This window comes from Orcinus orca, chromosome 3, assembly GCF_937001465.1.
Source record: "Orcinus orca chromosome 3, mOrcOrc1.1, whole genome shotgun sequence".
In the NCBI taxonomy this organism is placed as follows: Eukaryota; Metazoa; Chordata; class Mammalia; order Artiodactyla; family Delphinidae; genus Orcinus; species Orcinus orca.
The window spans coordinates 95,397,503-95,418,283 of record NC_064561.1 but is presented as its reverse complement, the minus strand read 5'-3'; positions in this window follow the sequence as shown (position 1 = coordinate 95,418,283).

Genomic DNA, 20,781 nt, shown 5'->3' with positions numbered 1-20,781 from the left:
TATAGCAACAAACAATACAACCAGGACAAATTCAGATGTAAACAAAAGTAGTATAAAAGAAACTAAGAGTTTTATGGAGCTCAGCTTGTTTATTTTATTTAGGTACTATTGCACAAATGATGACACAAAAACATTCTTAACTTTGAATGAATTGGACTCTGGGAGCTGGAACATTGTTAGTGTCATATAAAGACTGTATTCACTTTATGTTTAGGTGTGTAGGGGTCAGCTATCCTATATTGTTTAGTACATAGATCTCCAGATTAAGAGTAGTTGCAAAGATCTGCATTTGGACATGATGTAAATCATGAGATCCTTTCTATATTGGCTTCTTTCACTTAGTAATATGCATTTAAGTTTCTTCCATCTCTTTCTATGTCTTGATAGCTCATTTCTTTTTAGCACTGAATAATATTCCATTGTCTGGATGCAACACAGTTTATTTATCTGTCCACCTACTGAAGACATATTGGTTGCTTCCAAGTTTTGGCAATTAAGAATAATCTGCTGTAAACGTCTGTGTGCAGGTTTTTGTGAACGTGAATTTTCAGTTCCTTTGGATAAATACCAAAAAGCATAACTGCAGGATCTTATGGGAAGAATATATTTAGTTTTGTTAGAAACCACCAAACTGTCTTCCAAAATGGCTGTACCATTTTCCATTCTCATCAGCAATGAATGAGAGTTCTGTTGCTGTACATCTTCACTAGAATTTGGGCTTGTCTAGTGTTCTGGATTTTGGCCATTCTAGTAGGTATATAGTTATATCTCATTGTTTTAATTTTCATTTCCATGATGACATATGATATGGAGAATCTTTCATATGCTTGTTTGCCATCTGTATATCTTTTTTCAACTATATTTTTATCTTGAAAAGCATCCTTGTATTTTAAAACTACTGACCTAGGCATATTTAAAACTACTAAGCTAGGTAATACTACTTAGATATTAGAGTTAGACAGTGCCCACGATTCAGTTACTTAATTCATGGGTCAGAAAGGTGTTAGTGTTAGAGAGATGAGACCAACAGTGGCTGTGGAGGACAGTTGATCATGTTCTTGGGACATGCCAAGTCCTTTGACACAGTGGTAGGCTGCAGGCTTATTGTTACCTCATTCCTCCTGGGAGGGGGTCTCTTGGCCATATGGAGGAAAGGGATAAAAATTCTGCTAGAAAATAGGATTAGGACATTCTGAAGAAGACCATCACTACTAACATGGGAAATGCTTGTTTCCTGCCATAGAAAATTTCACTCCGAAGTTGCTAAAGCCTCCATCAGTGATGTATAGGCTCTGAAGGGCCTACCCTTGCCCCTCAGAACTGAATGTTAAGAGCTCGGATCCTGACAGTGATGCCAGTGGAAGGTGGGGAGCAGAAGGTGCACGTAACTTCTGGAGGGGGAGAGAGATTAAGAAGGAGCAGAGATTCATAAATTTCCAGCTGAGATTGAATTTAATGAGCTGAAAGGTGATTTGACTGAAAAAGTAAAGAAAAATTTGCACCAACCTCTGAACTCTAAGATTTTAGTACCATCTAGTAGCATTGTGATAGAGTAATATTTTCAAAATGTTAACTGACATTCCTCCTCCCTTTCAAGCAGATAGCAGCCTACACACATCGCCACAGGGAAGAAATGCAGAGCAGAAAGCCCATCAATTTTAAGTCTCTTTCTGAATTGTAGGTTTAAAAATCCTTGGGCTTTAAGGTAACATGGATAAAAATATTCTCAATAAATCTGTACTAGAGAGCCAAAAGTTTAAGGAGAGTGGATCTTCTCCTGGAGATTTAAAAATAAATTCCCAGGTAAAGGAAAGAAAGGGCTAGAGGGGAACTGCTGAGACAAGAGATCTGAGTGGGTCCCAAAGAGGTGTTCTGGTAGTCATTAGAGCTGTTCATCCCAGGTATCCCATTATATCCAGTCTCTAATTCCATCCAATATATCGCCCCTACTCGAGGAAACATAGTAGGATTGCATTTCTCAGTCCTCTTCAAATTGCACGTGGCCGTATGACCTACACTGACAGTGCAGTGTGAGTGGGAGTGATATATGTAACTTTAAGAGCCACGGTGTGACTTGCCACCTTCCCTTCCCACTGGAGTGGTTTTTGTGGGAGCGTATCTTAAGAGGAAGCCTCCATCAGCCTGAGCTTCCCTAACAACCTGCGTGGGACACAGAATGATTGAGAAGCTGACATCTGTTGTGTTAAGCAGTTGAGGTTTGGGATGTGTGTGTGTGTGTGTGTGTGTGTGTGTGTGTGTGTGTGTGTGTGTGTGTGTTAGATTTCAGCAGGCCTTAAAAATAGAGCCTTAAGTTTCTATCAGAAGTCTAGCTGATGGAGTGCTCAGACTCTGAGGTCAGATTTCCTGGGTTGGAATCCCAGCTCTGCCACTGACCAGCTAGGCAGTCTTGGGCAAGTTAATTGCCTTTCTGTACCTGAGTTTCCTTATTTGGGAGCAAAATAAAGAATACTTAAATGGGAAGAATAATAATATTCTGCACAGTGTTATGAGGATTAAATAAGTTAATATTTGTAAAGTGTTAAAGACAGTTTTTGGCACACAGATAACATACAAATGTTAGTTTTCTCCCTCTCTCCCTCTTTCCCTCCCTCCCTCTCACGTCAGGCCTTCCCTAAGAGATAATCCATGACAAAGAAATGAGCAAAATACTAACCTGCAAGGATTTTAGATAGTAGCTTAATTCATTTGAAGTTTAAGAAAAGTATCAAATAAGAGCCTTAATTAGAATAATAGGAGGCCTCCTTTCATCATAACTGCTTAAGTGCATTGATTGTAGTTATATCTGTGCCCCTGTGAGGTAACTAGTCTTTTAATATTACCCGACTTCCAAATAACTAGCTTCATACGAGTTCCCCTCCCCAGTCATGCTCTTCCCGCCCCCCTCTTCCCCAGGCAAGGGACCACCAAACATTCAGGAAGAGAGCTAACTAATTAACTTTTCAACTTGGTTTCATCTTCTTACCCACAGCGAATCTAGAAACATCTCTATGCTATCTGGGTGAGTGCTGCAGGTTTTAAAGCCATCTTTTAATATATTCACTTGATTTTAAAGACAAAAACCTCCCTGGAACATTTAACCACGGGCACCACTTTTGCTTTTCTGAGTGGCTGCTCCCTGAACTTATCTGAAGCTGCTGTTAGAGGTGGTTGGGGTATATTTCCAAAGATTCAAGTTCTGTGCCAGACCATTAAGCCTTTGAGGTCCAAGAAAAACCACAAAGGACTGCTGGTGTCGGGACTGAGGGAGAAACAATCTTTGAAATATAGGAGAGGATAAAAAGCAAAGCCTCTGCGGGTGTATGTCTTTCCCAATCAGATACAACCCAAGTGGACAATAAAGGCGGGCTTTGCAAAGCTGCTGCCCCATGGGGTGGAAAAGTAGTCGGGGGAGGGTCACAGAAAGGGGGATAAAAACCATCCTGGTGCATTGAAACCTAAGCCTGGTGTTTAATTATAGTGTTACCACAAAGTTCTTTCCAGTCCATGTTGGTGACCAAAAAGGAACAGAGTGACAAGAGCGCACAGGTGGACATTTTAGAGGATTCTGGGTACAGAAGCTCTGTTCTCTGTTTAGAAAGTCTCTCAAAACCCTCAGTTCTAAATCACAGGTTTCATCTGCATGGCTCGTCAAAATATCACAAATTTCAGTTTTTCCTCCAGGATGCTGACGAGAACATTCAACCAGAAATAAGGTCACTGGCAAAGTGATTCAGGGTTTATTGGATTCTTAAGGTTGTTTTCCAGGGATATTTATAAGAGAAATGTAGTTTTGGAAAGAAAAATATGTTGTGAATTGATGGTAGTTCTTTCTGGCCCCAGATCTTTATTAAGGCAAAAGCATTGCTGCAATACAGAAGAATTTGAGTCTCAGCTTTAACTTTTTTTCACATAAAAATGCACCAACCACAGTGTTCTGTAGAAAGACCTGGAGTTTTTAATGCCTTTAGTTTTGTGGTTTCCTGATTTACATAGGGCATTGTGCATAAATATGCAGCGCCCCACTTCCTTGATAAGGATAGCCTTTCCTATTTTATGGGCCTGCATACATGGTACTGAATTTCTCCACAAGAGTCCAAATTTATGTTGAAGGCTGATCCAAGGAAAATTGACTTGAAAGGATTTCTCCAAAAGTAGCAGAAGTGCCACTTTAATTGTAGTTTCTGATAGATGAGCTGAGTAGATAAGGTCATAAGACATATATTAATGACAATAATATGGGCACTTTTATTAAAAATCAGGAAATTATAGACCACAGAGAACACTATCCATTTATCATGACTTTTCGTATAGAATTGTCTATTTACTTCCACTCAAGAGATTTGTCATGATTCAAAATGTCTTCAAAAACAACTTTAGGAGATGGCCTATACATTTTCCATAGTCTCAGCCTTGCTTTCTGAGTATGGGCATGTGAAACACAGATCTTTTTTTTTTTCAATTTCTTAAATTTAAAAAATTTTTAAATTTTTAATTTATTTATTTTTGGCTGCATTGGGTCTTTGTTGTTGCATGCAGGCTTTCTCTAGTTGTGGTGGGCCGGGGCTACTCTTCGTCGCAGGGCGCGGGCTTCTCATTGTGGTGGCTTCTCTTGTTGTGGAGCATGGGCTCTAGGCGCGCGGGCTTCAGTAGTTGTGGCTTGCGGGCTCTAAAGCACAGGCTCGGTAGTTGTGGTGCATGGGCTTAGTTGCTCCAAGGCATGGGGGATTTTCCTGGACCAGGGCTTGAACCTGTGTCCCCTGCATTGGCAGGCAGACTCTTAACCACTGTGCCATCAGGGAAGCCCAAACACAGAAATTTTTTAATGGAGTCTAGTCAGAACTGTATATGACTTCATTTTGCCCAATTCCATGTTTCGTCTCAGCTCTTATTATAATTCCTTTGGGTAAGATATTGTTCAAGCTCTTCGTAAAAGTTTTACATCATACTTACTTTCCTTTCATCATCCTTCGTTCCTTCTTTGATCTCTTCCTACTCCTTTTCCTCATCCACTGCATTTAATGCTGCTGTTGAGTACCTTCTAAAATAATAAAATTCCAGACTAAGAAACTTCCATCTTTTTAAGTCTCATTGTGGACTCATGACATAGCAGCAGTGATATGGAGGCTATTAGAGTAGATTTATGCATCAAACAAAAGCTTGTAGGCAAGTGCCTGAGGTCAGTAGTGTTGGGAAACCTAAAACACACCATCTGCATCCAAAGAATTTACGGACAAGTATGTTGTAAAGACAGGATAGTAGGAGAGTAGGGTAAATTGTTCAAAATCCTACACGGCTTTCTCCCTTATAAAGAGTTACCTTGGGCTTCCCTGGTGGCACAGTTGTTAAGAATCCATCTGCCAGTGCAGGGGACACGGGTTCGAGCCCTGATGCGGGAAGATCCCATATGCCGCAAAGCAGCTAAGCCCGTGCGCCACAACTACTGAGCCTGCGCTCTAGAGCCCGTGAGCCACAACTGCTGAGCCCATGTGCCACAACTACTGAAGCCCGTGCGCCTAGAGCCCATGCTCTGCACAAGAGAAGCCACCGCAATGAGAAGCCCATGCAATGCAATGAAGAGTAGCCCCTGCTCACTGCAACCAGAGAAAAGGGCATGTGCAGCAATGAAGACCCAATGCAGCCAAAAATAAAATAAAAATAAATAAAATAAAATTTGAAAAAGTTACCTCACTCCACCCATAACCAAAAGGGTGGAGAGTTTAAGTGTTTCATTTCTTTCTGTCTGTTCGAAATTTCTTTGTTTCTAAACAGAAATGATCTTTCAGCAAGTGGGAGTTTATATTAAATTCATTCTATTCATAATGCATTAGAAATCTAAAATATAATTTTCCTAAACCACATTGGGAGAAATATTGAAAACCAGACATGGGATGATATGAAAATAGTATTTGAGTGAAAGAATCACCATGGGAGACTGGTGTGCATGAGTATGACATTTCTCATTTGACCAGAGTTGACTGTAGAAACTGTTAAATTGGGTTTACATGGTGCAACCAGAACAACAGTTTAAAAACCAGTTGGATTTAATGCTTTTTTTTTTAAACTGAGTTTATTTTTTAAGCAAATAGACGGGTTAAAAGGGTCAGGGTGGTTGTGTGATGCACGGAAAACACCTCCAGACCAGACCCATAGTGAGGTTTGGGCACATGGCCCTTAACTCGACCCCATGTAACTTTGACCGCACTTTTTTTTTTGTTGTTGTTTTTTTTTTTTGCGGTACGCAGGTGTCTCACTGCTGTGGCCTCCCCCACTGCGGAGCACAGGACCCGGACATGCAGGCCCAGCGGCCATGGCTCACGGGCCCAGCTGCTCCACGGCATGTGGGGTCCTCCCGGACTGGGGCACGAACCCGTGTCCCCTGCATCGGCAGGCGGACTCCCAACCACTGCGCCACCAGGGAAGCCCCTGACTGCACTTTTGATTTCCCTTTAGTTCTTTGAGGTTGTTTGTGTTTTTCATGATACTCTGTATTGATGAAGCAACTCGAAACATATTTGCCACAGTAAGATAGTTTTCCTTAACCAATTTACTTTTCCAGCATGGTATTTTTTTCTCATCTGCTTAAAGAACCCTATTCTTTTTAAGGCTAAGCCTCTTACCCTGGCTTTCAATGATTTATGGAACTATCTATGATAAATGTCTGGGGAGGGAGTTAGAGACTCAGCACTCATTCTTATGCTTTTTCTGCTTTTTCCTGTGTGGCAGAGGAACCACTTTGACACCTGTGTTTTAGACAGAGTGACCTTTTGCCTAGTAGTCACACAATGCAAGATTTAGAAAGAAGAAGAGAGGCAGAAGCTATTTTATTCTTACTCTGACACTAGACTATGGGTTTTACAGAGATGAGTTTTTTAATGGTCTCTGTTTTTGTTTGCTATTCACCTGCCACAGGCGTGTGGAGGAACTATGAAGTGCTGCTGGTTTTCTGCATGTTCTTAGCCTCTGGACGTGAGTTTCTGACTCTGTCCAATCCATTCCGTAATTTGTAAGCTCTTAATTTCCTGTACTACTGTATTCTTTTCTGTTTTAAATACATAGAACGGCTTCTCTTTTTCTAACTGAACCCTGACTATGTAATATAAACCCTCCTCTAATGAAGATGTCTAAAACCAAAGGTAAAACATGGACTTAACTCCACATGACGGTGGACTATCTTGTCTCTCCCTTTTTTCTACCCATTCAAATCCATCTAAGTCTGTCTCCATGCAACATTCCCTGCTTCTGAATCCCCACTAAATCCATATTTCTTAACTCTTCCAGTGGTAGTAGCCTGCAGAGAACAATTTCTCGGTTTCAATTTTATTCCTCTTTTGTATTGTTCCTTTTTCTTTATCACATTTGTCTCTTTAGTATCCCTCTTTAAATTGTAAGCTCCAAGAGAATCAGTCTATTTAAAATTTTTTTCCTTCTGATTGCTTTACAGAGACAACACAGTATGACATATATAATGTAATTATAATACTAAAAAAAAGAAAAAGAAAAAAGAAAAAAAAACCCTTTGTGGTTTTGTTTTCTAATCGTGAAAGTTATATATACTTATGATACACATATATAAGAAAGTAACAGACAATATTCTTAATTTTCTAATTCAGAAAGGATCACTATTAACATATCAGTTAATAATTTATTCATGAATATTTAAGTATAACTTGAATTAGGAATAGCAATAAAGTTTTGTATTTCATTTTTTTCTACTAACATCGTAAAACAAATATTTAGCCATCATTATAAACTTCACATAAGCATTGAGATGGTTTTATAGCACTTTACTGTACACGTGCCATCATTTATTTAACAAATCCTCTATTGCTGAATATTTAGGTTGTTTCTACATTTTTAACTACAAATAATGTTGTAGTAAAAATAATTGCACAAAAATCTTCTTAGCATCACAAAAAAAATTCTCAGCATATTATTTCCTTAAGATTAGAGATATTTAGGGGTTATCTATTAAAATACATCTATTAAAATATGTCTATTAAAAATAAATACTATTATAAGTGACTTGTAGAGAGCTATGAGAGTGCAGAGGAGAAAGCAAAGAATTCTTGGTAGGGTGGCTTTCCTCAGATATTGATTTAGTAAATAGTAAATAAATAAATGATTCAATGAATGAGCAAGACAATCCTGTTGCAAATCCCTTTCATGTACGGCACATAAATAAAATAGTTGAATGCTGTATTTAGAAATGTGCTTGATATTAACATGTGTCATTTATACCTACACAATTAGTTTTACTCTATCCTGAATCTACTATTGATTTTGAAGCTTCTCTTGCATAAAAAGTTGATCAAAGTCTAGTACATATTAGCACTATCAAATAACGAATCCAGTCAAGGACGTTATCTCACCACTCATTTTAATTTAAGAACAAATCACTTAAGCTCAGTGAAATCCAGACTAGGGTAGATACTGAGGGCCCTAGAACGACAAGTAGGTGGCACTTTGGCCTTGTGGTCTGCCTGAGTAGAACAGATTGCCTGCCGGAAAAGCAGGAAGGGCAGCACCATGGTGTGTTGATGTGGGCAAATGCAAATGTTCTGGGCTAAAATGGAATTACTTTGCAACTTAATCATTTTAGGGGCCTGCTCTCTGGACTCTAACCTAGATGAGCAATATAATGAGATAATTTCTCAATTGAGGGAGTTGCAGTGGGTAAACAAAGACAGCTATTTCCAAGTTAGCCTCTAGGCAGTCAATTCCCAGAATTGGCATTTAGCATATCAGATACTGATAGTTTCTTTTTACCATATTGGTGCTTTTAAAAATGGAAAACCACATCAACTACCAATCTAATATGGCAGAAAATAAAGGTCAAATTTCATATAATAAAGGAAATCAATTTGTTCTGCCGACAATCCCTAGAACTTCGGCGCTCAGGATGTTGAAAGATAGCTGCATGATGAAAAACATGAGAGGGAGAAGCTTCTTAAAAGTTACAACTAATCTGATAAGCAAGATTTCTTTAAAAAAATGTTCCAGAAGGAAAAAATAAAAACCATGTTCCAGAAGGAAATCCTGAAGGAAGCAAAACACAGCATAAAATAATCTTGGTTTAGGTAATGAAGTTAGGGTTCACCTTGCAGAAACTTGTAGACAGCCTTCTCTTTTGTTTGGCATGAGTGATTAATAGCTGGTTCGACCCATAATTTGTCATCTCACGCGCTGGGCTCCGGGCACACTGATGTATGTGCAGCCAACACAGCTCTTACCTTGGCACCGGATCTTGACAGGAACAGTACTCAAGACAGAGCATATATTCTATTGGTGCGCCGCTCTGGGTGACCTAGGAGTAGGAAAATGGTAGATCTTCCAAAATGCCTTAACAGTGGGTCACAAATGAGAAGTTCACCCTTGAAGACAATAATAGGAGATATTTTTAAAGACTGCTTAATATGAATCTGGCACTGTTTTAAGTACTTTGCATGTATTAACTCATTTAGTCCTCACAACAACCATAAGAGAGAGCCACTGTTATGATCTCCTACAGATGAGGAAACTAACTCATAGAGATAGAACTCAAGGAATCTTCCCAAGTCACAGAGCTGAAATTTCTGGGATGCAGCACAACACTCTTTTCCTTAGAAATCTCTCTAAACCTTTACCAATCTGGCTTCAACCATCTTCGCTGTCTCATCCCCTGTTACTACACAGTACACTCTATTCTAGGAACTCAGATGACATGCCATTTCCAAAATCTGTTTTGTCCCACCCTGTCCACATCTATCTGACATACTCCTTCACTCTTTCACTGCCTGGCAAGCTTCAACTTCAGAGTTCAACTGAAATATCTCCTATTTCTAAAGTGGTCATAGATGTCTCCTTTGCAGGAGAGCAAAATTATTCTCTCCTCTGTTCTCCGATGCCTTTCTTCCTTGCCCTGATTAGCACTTACCATGTTGAATTATTTGTCATTTTGAATATCTCTATCTTTCAAGTGGCATTCCTTCAGAATAGGAGCAAGAACAATGTGCTACTCATTTTTTAAAAGTTGCCCCATCTGTGGCAGAATGTGTGGTGTCAAATATGTACTTGATAGGCTTATGTTGAGTTAATAATAGCAAATAAATGGTTAGCAACACAAATGGATTACCAAACACCAGAAGAGTGGGAACATTACCAGACAAATTAGGAATAAATGGTACTTATTTACTTAAACTTAAAGGTAATACCTGTGTTTCTCATCTAATTACTTTATATATATATATATACATGTATATATATATACACACACAGATATACATATATACATATGTGTGTGTATATATACATATATATATATGTATATATACACACACACACACACACATATATACATATGTATATATCTGGAGTTAGTACCCAAAATTGGCCTCAAACCATTCTTCCCAGAATGCATTCCCCTGACTTTTGCTTAATTGCTACCTTCAACTTTTGCTGATGCTTTCAGCAATCCATGTCCCTCTGGTGTAGTCATTTTCCATATTGATCATTGACCATGAGGCCAGAAGAACAGCTACTGGTGAAGGCTCAGCACTCAGTCCTCATCCTTCTCTCCCTCACTGGCCTCTGCTTCTCTGTGCAGTTTATTTCATCCTTCCATGAATATTCATGGCACCTTCTATGAGACATCATTCTATGGGTTTGGTACAGAGATTAGAACAAGAAAGACACAGTTCCCTACCTCATGGGGTGGGGGGAGTGGGCATTGGAAAAGTGCACAAGTAGCCACTGTTTTGAGGTCTTGGCTTCTCCGTCTCCACTCTTGGTGAGATCAGTTGCCAAGAGTACGAACTTTGCTTGTGATGTGTAAGTGTGAAGGGGTTAGGAGAGGGTCTGGTGTGGCTGGTGTAGCAAGCAAAATCAGAGGGAAGCAGTGTGAGAGAGGCCTGCCTAGCAAGGAGAAAATAAGGAAGAATTCAGCCAGAATCTAGCTAAGCTCTCTTCTAAATGGAAATACTCATCATTTTGAGAACAGCGACAAACAAAATGCAGCAAAGAAAACTAAATACAATAACAAACAGCATTTATCGTACAATACTGTTCTAAATATTTTGCAAATATTACCTCATAAAACACTATTAGATAAACAGTAGTAGCATTCCTATTTTACAGGTGAAAAGACTGAAGTACAAAGAAGAGATGTAAGTAAATGAATGATGAAGGTAGGATTTAACAAAGGTAGAACAAGAGTCCTTGTCCTGAATTATCAAATGATATTGTCTCTTAACAAAATACTTCTTTAAGTAAAAGCAGATGTAAATTATCTTACTACATTACAGGAAATCAAGGACATTTTATATGCCTTGAAAAATGGTTCAGCTAAATTTTAGTTACTATGAGTTGGTTTTCTGGAATATGGATACTTGAAGTATTTCAGCTTTGCTTCCTCTCCCATGTCTTTTGCTCTGCTGATATGACTTATAGGAAAGGAAACAAAGGAGAAAAACTAATTGCACCATTTCTTAGAGGTCTAACCACTCAGTACTCCTCCATGTCCTGCTGCCAGGCAAATTTTTAAAATTGATACCATATATAAAAAACAATTTTGTGTGAAAATTTGTAGAATTTATTAATAGAATTCTGGATGGTCACTAGGGTGGATTATGGGGCGAGGAGGTGGTGAAGCTGAAGACTGTCCTCACATGGGAAACAGGCACTGAGGTTGGGACATAGCAGCTGTAGTAGGGAGTTGGGGAGAGTTCCAAAGACTCTAAGCAGATGGGCATTTACTATAGAATAAATGTAACTACAGAGAAAAATCAGTCTTAATAATGGTTTAGCAAACGGGCCAACCAACTTTCTCTGTAAAGGGCCATGTGGTAAATATTTTAAGGTTCTGGAACACATGTTCTCAACTCGTGGGGACAACTGCTTAACTCTGCCACTGTAGCACACATGCAACTGAGAAAATGCTTGAATGAATGAGAGCGGCTGTGTTCCAATAAGACTTTATTAAAACAGATAGTGGACCAGATTTGGCCTGTGGGCCATAGTCTCTGGGACCTTGGTTTAGGACCATAGGTGAACGAAACACTTGCCACTGAAGAGTATAACTTGTCTGCCTACCATTTATTGTGCTTCTCTTAAAAAGTGCTGAATAAAAAGACATTGGTCAGGGTTCAAAGAAGAACTTCTCTGATTGGAATTCCGAGAAGTTCTACTTTGAAGAAAGGTATCAGGCCAGGTGCTGGAAGTAAATATAAAAATGAAGAAGAATGGCCTAAAGTCCAAGAAAAGGTATTGGGAAGCAGATAAGGAAGGAACTTTCTCTTTTGAGGGCTCAGGGCCTAGGATCCTGACTGTCAGTTGTAGGAGACAGGGAAGATGCATAGCAATGGCTTCATCATTTAAGGCCTAAAGACCTGATCCATGATTCTTAGAGGAGAAAAATGGAGGAGCCTCCATTGCTAGCTGCAGTGCCATCCCAAGTCTGTCCCAGGACCAAAGGGAGATAGGATAGAGGCCAGGAAATTTTCTGAGACTTAAGTGTCTGGTAAAATATGAGGCTGGCCTAACTTAACTACCTTAGGATACATAGTATGTAGACTTATTGGTTTCTATATTTTTATACTTTATCTTTCTTTAACTTTTAAGTATTTTCCTCATTTTTTTTTTTCCAAAAAAAGATTCTTTTGGAAAGACTTCAAGTTTCATCTTCCCTAAACATATCTTTGCCTAGTCTCCTCTCTGTCTACTACCACTGCCTGCATTCAGGTCCTCAGGTTTCTAGCCTGGATTATTGGAACAGGTTCATAGCTGATCTTGTTGCCTCTGGCCAGAGACTTGGATGACCTCCTCCACTCTGTAATCTATCTAATATGCGAAATCTGACCACTTCTTGCTTCAAGACCTTCAGTGACTCCCCACTATGTACAGAAAAGAGCTCAAAGTTATTAAAGCGAAAGAGAGGTGCCTCACTATTTTGCCTTCGTCTACTTCTCCAGAATTCCTTTGCCACTGACTACTTTGAACTTCCTATTTGAGTAACATCAAATGGTTTTTAGTTTCTTTCCATGCTGAGCTCTTTCTTACCTCTGTACATTTGGGCATGCCAACATCCTCACTTCTTGACATGTCTGCCTGACTCTCATCCATCATTTAAGACTCAGAATCCATTAGTTTCTCACAGTCAGTGCACATTTCTCTCATTGTGTTAAAGCATTATTTCCTTACCTTCACCTCAAGTGGATTGTGAGCAGGACCTATATTCTTATGTCTGTGGCATAGGGCCTGGCATATACTATATATGTCACAAATCAGTCACAAATGAATATGTATCTGTGATAACTAGGTGAACAGAATGCTTTTATGGATGAGATTCACAACAGGGAAAGAGGAAAGAAGTCAAAAGTTGGAACAGAGAAAATAGATTGAGCTTGGATACTAACTGCTTTCAGTCTAGGATGAATTATGGATTAACAATAGATGAAGGGTATATAAGTAAATAAAATACAAGTCCTTCCCCATAGCTTCTTCCTATTTTTTTTGGGGGGGGGGAAAAATAGCATTTAATATAAGAGTTTGTATGCTGCAGTTTAAGGAGATTTTGGCATCTGTATTAGTCCTGAGCAACACAGGTACTTAGAGGAATGTACTCCTAATTTTCCCCCTGTCTTAATGCTGTTAACTTTTAATGTTAACCTCTGCCTTGGGTCTGCAGGCATTCAAAATAATTTGTTTGGGCATTTTAATGTGCAGAAAAAGTATATATGGACTCATTTCAAAAAGCCTAATCCTTAAGCCTTTTCTGCTTATCTGTAGCACTTATCTGTAGCTATTGCTGTGCTAGCTCATTACCATGGTGATAGTTGGTGGTGCTATCTGTGTAATTCAATAAAAATATCAATAATGACTATTTGTTATTGTTTATGTCTGACATCATGCTAAGCACTTCACATGCATTATTCCAATTAATCATAATAGCTCTGTGATGCAAATTAGGAGTCTGAGGCCCGGGACCACCCAGCGGCAGAGCCAAGATTCTGACTCCGGTGACTGTGCTCTTTATCATCACACTGTGCATTTGCTCTAATTTATTAATTCCCTTAGGTTTTCCTCTTTCAGATGGCTTTAGTTAACACAGCCACTGTGAGATCTGCACACATACTGGAAATAGCATGAGCTGCTAATCCCAACCCTCCACTGACTAAGTCAGTTTCTCGTTTCAAGCTCAGGCTCAAAGCATAGACTCTTTTATGCGATTTCCAACGGCAAGCAGGTGAAAGGAAGAATTCAAAACCATGTCCTTTGTTGAGAGAAACACATCAAGTAGTTGGGAGGAAATGGGGCTGCCTTTCTGACATAGTTCTATTCAGCCCATAGTGTAGTCTCTTAGAGAGCAGCACTGAAGTCTTTCCCATAATTGCCTGCCTGGAAGGTGGAAAATTGGAATGTGTGATGTCACAGCAAATGCGAGCATGCCGAAGCCAATATTCCACAACAGTGAAATGGCTCAGGGATTAGCTAGGCATCCTCAACCCATTTTCACATTTAGTTTTTCTTCAAAAGGATATTGTATAAAATATAAAACAATAACCCACATCTTAGTTTAAAGTGCTTTCTTCTGACAGTGCTTATTAGCACATGATTAGAGTTGAAAACAGAAAATAATCCTTCTTCAGTTGCTGAACTGCAGTGTGAGATGCAGTCAGGTAACCTACCCCAGGACTAACCAAGGCACAAGTATTTATTAAGCATCTATTAGCAGCCCAGCATGAATTTTTGTACTTTGGATATCAAAAGAGTACTGAGAACAAGGTTTTAGCTTAATCTGAGCAATACACAAGTCAAAACAATGCATTTCAGTGCTTAAATAGCTTGTAGAAACTATGGCAATTGAGAAGACAGATGAATGACAGCTGGACTGGTCGGGCATAGTGGGCAATTGCTCTCACTGCCCACAATCTACTTATTTTTTTCTAACAACATGATGCAGATTTTGCTCTGAGGAATCATACATCCCTCAATCTAAGGCCGTTTAGTTTGGGTGATGACTGAGACGGGAATGGGCACATAACTGACTATAGCCAATGAGATTTTTAAAAAATTCCTAGATTGCTGGTAGCTGAAGCCAGCCTAATACACGAACTTTTCAGTTAGGTGAAAAAATAATTTCCTTTTCCTTAAACCAGTTTGCATTGGGTTGCTTGCTACTTGCAACCAAAAGATTCCTAACTTGGGTTTTTCTGCTTCTAGATAGAGTATAGTAGATGTCTGCTTCTAAGTAAGATACAGTAGATGCTAACGGGGTAATGTTCCCACTGCAACAACTTGAAATAAATAGATAAATTGTGAAATTCATAATTTCTGATTGCATGAGAGAGCTGTAGCAGGAACAGAGATGAGGTAAACCATAACTTCTGAGAGGGGAGAAGTAAGCTGACTACCTCCAGTCATTTTTCAACCCGAGTCATCTGCCAATTTGGGGCATGACTCAAGGACTAGTCTTGCTGATGCAGCAGGGCTCTGCTGGGGGTAAGAGTAACCACCTAAGCTTTTAGCAGTTTAATGGGGCTGATGTGACAATTTGGAAACTTGAAGGGACTCAGACATTTGTTTTTCCCAGACAAGTTCTGGAGCTGCAGGGGAGCTAAGCTAAAAGCTTCTAAAATACAGAGGAAAGTATCTAGAGTTTCTTGGTGCTTAGGAGCTAAGATCTGCCAGTGAGAGAGCTTTCATCAACATCTGTCAGGAGCTCAAAACATTTGCTCAGGGGCTGGATATATTGACTGAAACTTACAAAGAGCAGAGGTGGAAACCATTTACTGTTCTGGGTCTCAGTAGGCAGAAGCCTGTCAGGGTTCTATTAAAAAATCTGAGCGGTTTATGCCCTCGGAGCAGTGAAAATCAGAAATGGACTGAATATTATAAATATTGAAATCTAGTTTTGTCCCTAATAAATTTCTAAATGGGTTAAGATGATCATATTTCACTATGTTTGCTTAATTGTGGAGAGAACACTCTACGGTGAAAGATAAAATGATCTGCACCCTCTATGATTCTTTTTTTTATTGAAATATAGTTGATTTAAAATATTGTGTTAGTTTCAGGTGTACAGCAAAGTCATTCAGTTATATATATTCAGATTATTTTCCACTATAAGTTATTACAAGATATTGAATATAGTTCCCCATGCTACACAGTAAATCCTTGTTGCTCATCTATTTTATGTATAGTAGTTTGTATCCCTAGTCCTAATTTACCCCTCCTCCCCATTCCCCTTAGGTAGCCATAAATTTGTTTTCTATGTCTGTGAGTCTATTTCTCTTTTGTATTGATATATAGATTCATTTGTATTTGATTTAGATTTCACATATAAGTGATATCATATAATATTTGTCTTTCTCTGACTTACTTCACTTAGTATGATATTCTCTAAGTCCATCCATGTTGATGTAAATGGCAATATTTCATTCTTTTTTATGGCTGAGTAATATTCCCTTATATATATATATAACTTCTTCTTAACCCAATCATCTGTTGATGGGCACTTGGATTGTTTCCATCTCTTGGCTATCATAAATAGTGCTGTTATGAACATTGGGGTACATGTATCTTTTCCAATTAGAGTTTTCATCTTTTCTGGATATGTGCCCAGGAGTGGAATTGCTGGTTCATATGGTAGTTCTATTTTCAGTTTTAAAAGGAACTTCCATACTATTTTCCATAGTGGTTGGCACCAATTTACATTGCCATCAACAGTGTAAGAGGGTTCCCTTTTCTCCACACCCTCTCCAGCATTTATTGTTTGTAGACTTTTTGTTGATGGTCATTCTGACCAGTATGAGATGATACCTCATTGTGGTTTTGATTTGCATTTCTCTAATAATTAGATATGTTGATTATATTTTCATGTGCCTGTTGGCCATCTGGATATCTTTTTTGGAGAAATGTCTATTTAGGTCTTCTGTCCATTTTTTTTATTGAGTTGTTTGTTTTTTGGATATTGAGTTGCATGAGCTGTTTGTATATTTTGGATATTAACCGCTTGTCAGTCGCAGCATTTGCAAATATTTTCTTCCATTCCATAGGTTATTTTTTCATTTTGTTGATGGTTTCCTTTGCTGTGCAGAAGCTTTTAAGTGTGATTAGGTCCCATTTATTTATTTTTGCTTTTATTTCTTTTGCCTTGAAAGTCTGACCTAAGAAAATATAGCTGTGATTTATGTCCAAGAATGTTTTGCCTATGTTCTTTTCTAGGATTTTTATGGTATCATGTTTTATATTTAGGTGTTTGAACCATTCTGAAGTTATTTTTGTATATGGTGTGAGGGAGTGTTCTAATTTCATCAATTTACATGTAGCTGTCCAGCTTTCCCAACACTACTTGTTGAAGAGATTGTCTTTTCTCCATTGTATATTCTTGTCTCCTTTGTCATAAATTAATTGACCATAGGTATGTGGGTTTATTTCTGGGCTCTCTATTCTATTCCACTGATCTGTATATCTGTTTTTGTGCCAATACCATGCTGTTTTGATTACTGTAGCTTTGTAATATTGTCTGAAGTCTGGAAGGGTTATGCCTCCAGCTTTGCTCTGTTCCCTCAGGATTGCTTTGGCAATTCTGGGTCTTTGTGGTTCCATATAAATTTTAGGATTATTTCTTCTAGTTCTGTGAAAAATATCCAAGTATTTTGATAGGGATCACATTAAATCTGTGGATTGCTTTGGGGGTAGTACAGCCATTTTAGCAGTATTCTTCTAATCCAAGAGCATGGGATATTTTTCCATTTCTTTGACTTGTCTTCAGTTTTCATTTTCCTTTATCAATGTTTTATAGTTTTTGTATAGGTCTTTTACCTCCTTGGTTAAGTTTATTCCTAGGTATTTTTTTTTGATGTGATTTTAAATGGGAGTGTTATTTTATTTATTTATTTATTTTACTTTCTCTTTCTGATATTTCATCATTAGTGTTAAGAAATGCAACATATTTCTGTATATTAATCTTGTATCCTGCTGCCTTGCTGAATTCACTAATTAGTTATAATAGATTTTGTGTGGAGTCTTTAGAGGTCTCTATAGAGAGTATCATGTCTTCTGCAATTAATGACAATTTTACCTCTTCCCTTCCAATTTGGATACATTTTATTTCTTTTTCTTATCTGATTGCTGTGGCTAGGACTTCCAATACTGTGTTGAATAGAAGTGATGAAAGTGATCATCCTTGTCTTCTTCCTGAATTTAGCAGGAAGGCTCTCAGGTTTTTACCATTGAGTATTATGTTGGCTGTGGGTTTGTCATAAATGGCTTTTATTACGTTGAGGTGTATTCCCTCTGTACCCACATAGGTGAGAGTTTTTAAAAAATTTTTTTGGCCACGCTTCACAGCATGTGGGATCTTAGTCCCCCAATCAGGGATTGAACCTGCACCCCCTGCATTGGAAGTGCAGAGTCTTAACCACTGGACTGCCAGGGAAGTGGTTGGTGAGAGTTTTTATCATGAATGGATATTCAATTTTATCAAATTCTTTTTTTCCATTTATTGAGATGATCCTATGGTTTTATCTTTTCTTTTGTTAATGTGGTGTGTAACATTCATTGATTTGTGTATCTTGAATAATCTATGATAAGTCTATTCATTATATCTAGCATACAATTAAAAATTAATAGCAGGGGGCTTCCCTGGTGGTGCAGTGGTTGACAGTCCACCTGCCGAAGCAGGGTACATGGGTTCGTGCCCCGGCCTCGGGGGATTCCACATGCCGCGGAGCGGCTGGACCTGTGAGCCATGGCCGCTGAGCCTGCACATCCGGAGCCTGTGCTCCGCAATGGGAGAGGCCACAACAGTGAGAGGCCCGCATACCACAAAAAAAAAAAAAAAGAAAAAAAAGAAATTAATAGCCCCATGAAGAGGCAAGGTAATATGACCAATGATTAAGAGAAGAGCCAGAAAATACATGTCAGTCCTCTGATGATCACGGTAACAGAGTTAGCACACAAAGTATTTTAAATAACTATTGGTTTGGCCAAAAAGTTCATTTGGGGTTTTCCAGAAGATGTTATGGAAAAACCCAAACGAACCTTTTGGCCAACCCAATACAAACAATATATTAAAGAAATTAGAGGAAAGGACCCAATACATAAAGCGTATCTTAAAAAATCACATAATCATCCTAGAACTAAACAACAACAACAAAAACAAACCTGAAACTCTCTGGATACAATAGAACACAGAATTAGTTAGTTTAAAGCAGGTCAATAGAAAACATCCAAATTGATACACAGAGGAAAAGAAATGGAAAGAACAGAATAGAGGGCAAAAGACATATGGAATTTACTTAAAAATATATAGTATATACCATATGTGTAAAAGGAGTCCTAAAAGGAGAACACAGAATAGTACAGCAGTAATATTTAATAAGATAATGATTAAAAACTTTCAAAATTTAAAAACGTCATCAACCCAAATATTCAAGAATTTAGCAAATCCAAAGTAGGAAAAATAACTGTGCATACACAATTAATCTGGTAAAACAAAACAAAACAAAAACTCAAAAGAAGGAAAATAATCTTACAAGCATTCAGAGAAGAAAGTCCCATTACTTTCAAAGAAAATAAAGTTAGATTGTTAACTGACATCTTTACAAACACGATGGAAGCCAGAAGCAGTGGAATAATATGTTTAAAGTGCTAAATGAAAATAACTGCCAAACTAGAATTATGTATGCTGAAAGAATATACTTCAGAATAGCACAATGTTTTTAGACAAAGACTGAGAGAACTTTTCTTCAGTAAGCCTGCAGTTAAAGAAAATAAGACTTAGAATTTATAAGCAGAATGATTATCACAAACAGAAACAGAGAAATGTAGGAGTGAATAAAAAATAGAAGAAAGGATAAAAGATAAATATATGTTCAATATATTGATAGATATATTAATATATACATATTCATTATGTATGAATATTGATTGTGGAGTTGCATTTATATGTAGAACTAAAATGTATAACAACAATAAAAGTTAGGTGTTTAAAAGTCTTGAGGAAATAACAATACTACAAAGTGGTAAATGTAATAAACTGAATTGAACTATATAACTCAAGAGTATTTTTGTAGCATCTATGGTTACTGCTAACAGAAGAGTATAAGAATATATGACTAAAGTTAAGAAAGTGTAGAAGTATATATATATATTTATATATATATGTATATACATATATATTTATATTCAATATATATGACTAACCCCAAAGAAGTCAATAATGGGGGAAAAGTGAACAAATGGGAAAAATGGAAAATGAATAATAAGATGGTAGATATGAACCCAACTATTATTAGAGATTACTATTTTTTTTTTTTAGAGATTACTTTAAATATAAATGGGCTAAATACTCCAATAAAAATCTAAGAAAGACTGAGTAACAATTAAAAGCTCTTTTTGCTGCTGACCAGAAACACACATTACCTATAATAACATAGAAAATTTTAGAGTTAAAGGTTGGAAAAATATTTTACCTTACAAACACCAACCGAAAGAAAATAGCTGTACTGAGAGATAACAAATAGCAAGAAGCAAGGGTATTTTATCCTAATAAGACGGTTAATCTAACAGAAATATATCCGAATATTTATATGTATTCAATAGCACAGTTACAAAATAGATAAAGCAAAAATGAACAAATACACAAAGCAGAACTAAAATGACATGCAGAAAATTCATTTAATTAAAGTTGATTTAATAAACAGACAAATCTCAGTAATGGTATGGGAGATCTGAACAACATATATAGAACACTGAAATCAGCCCTAATAAAATTCAAATCATTTTCATGTGCACATGCCA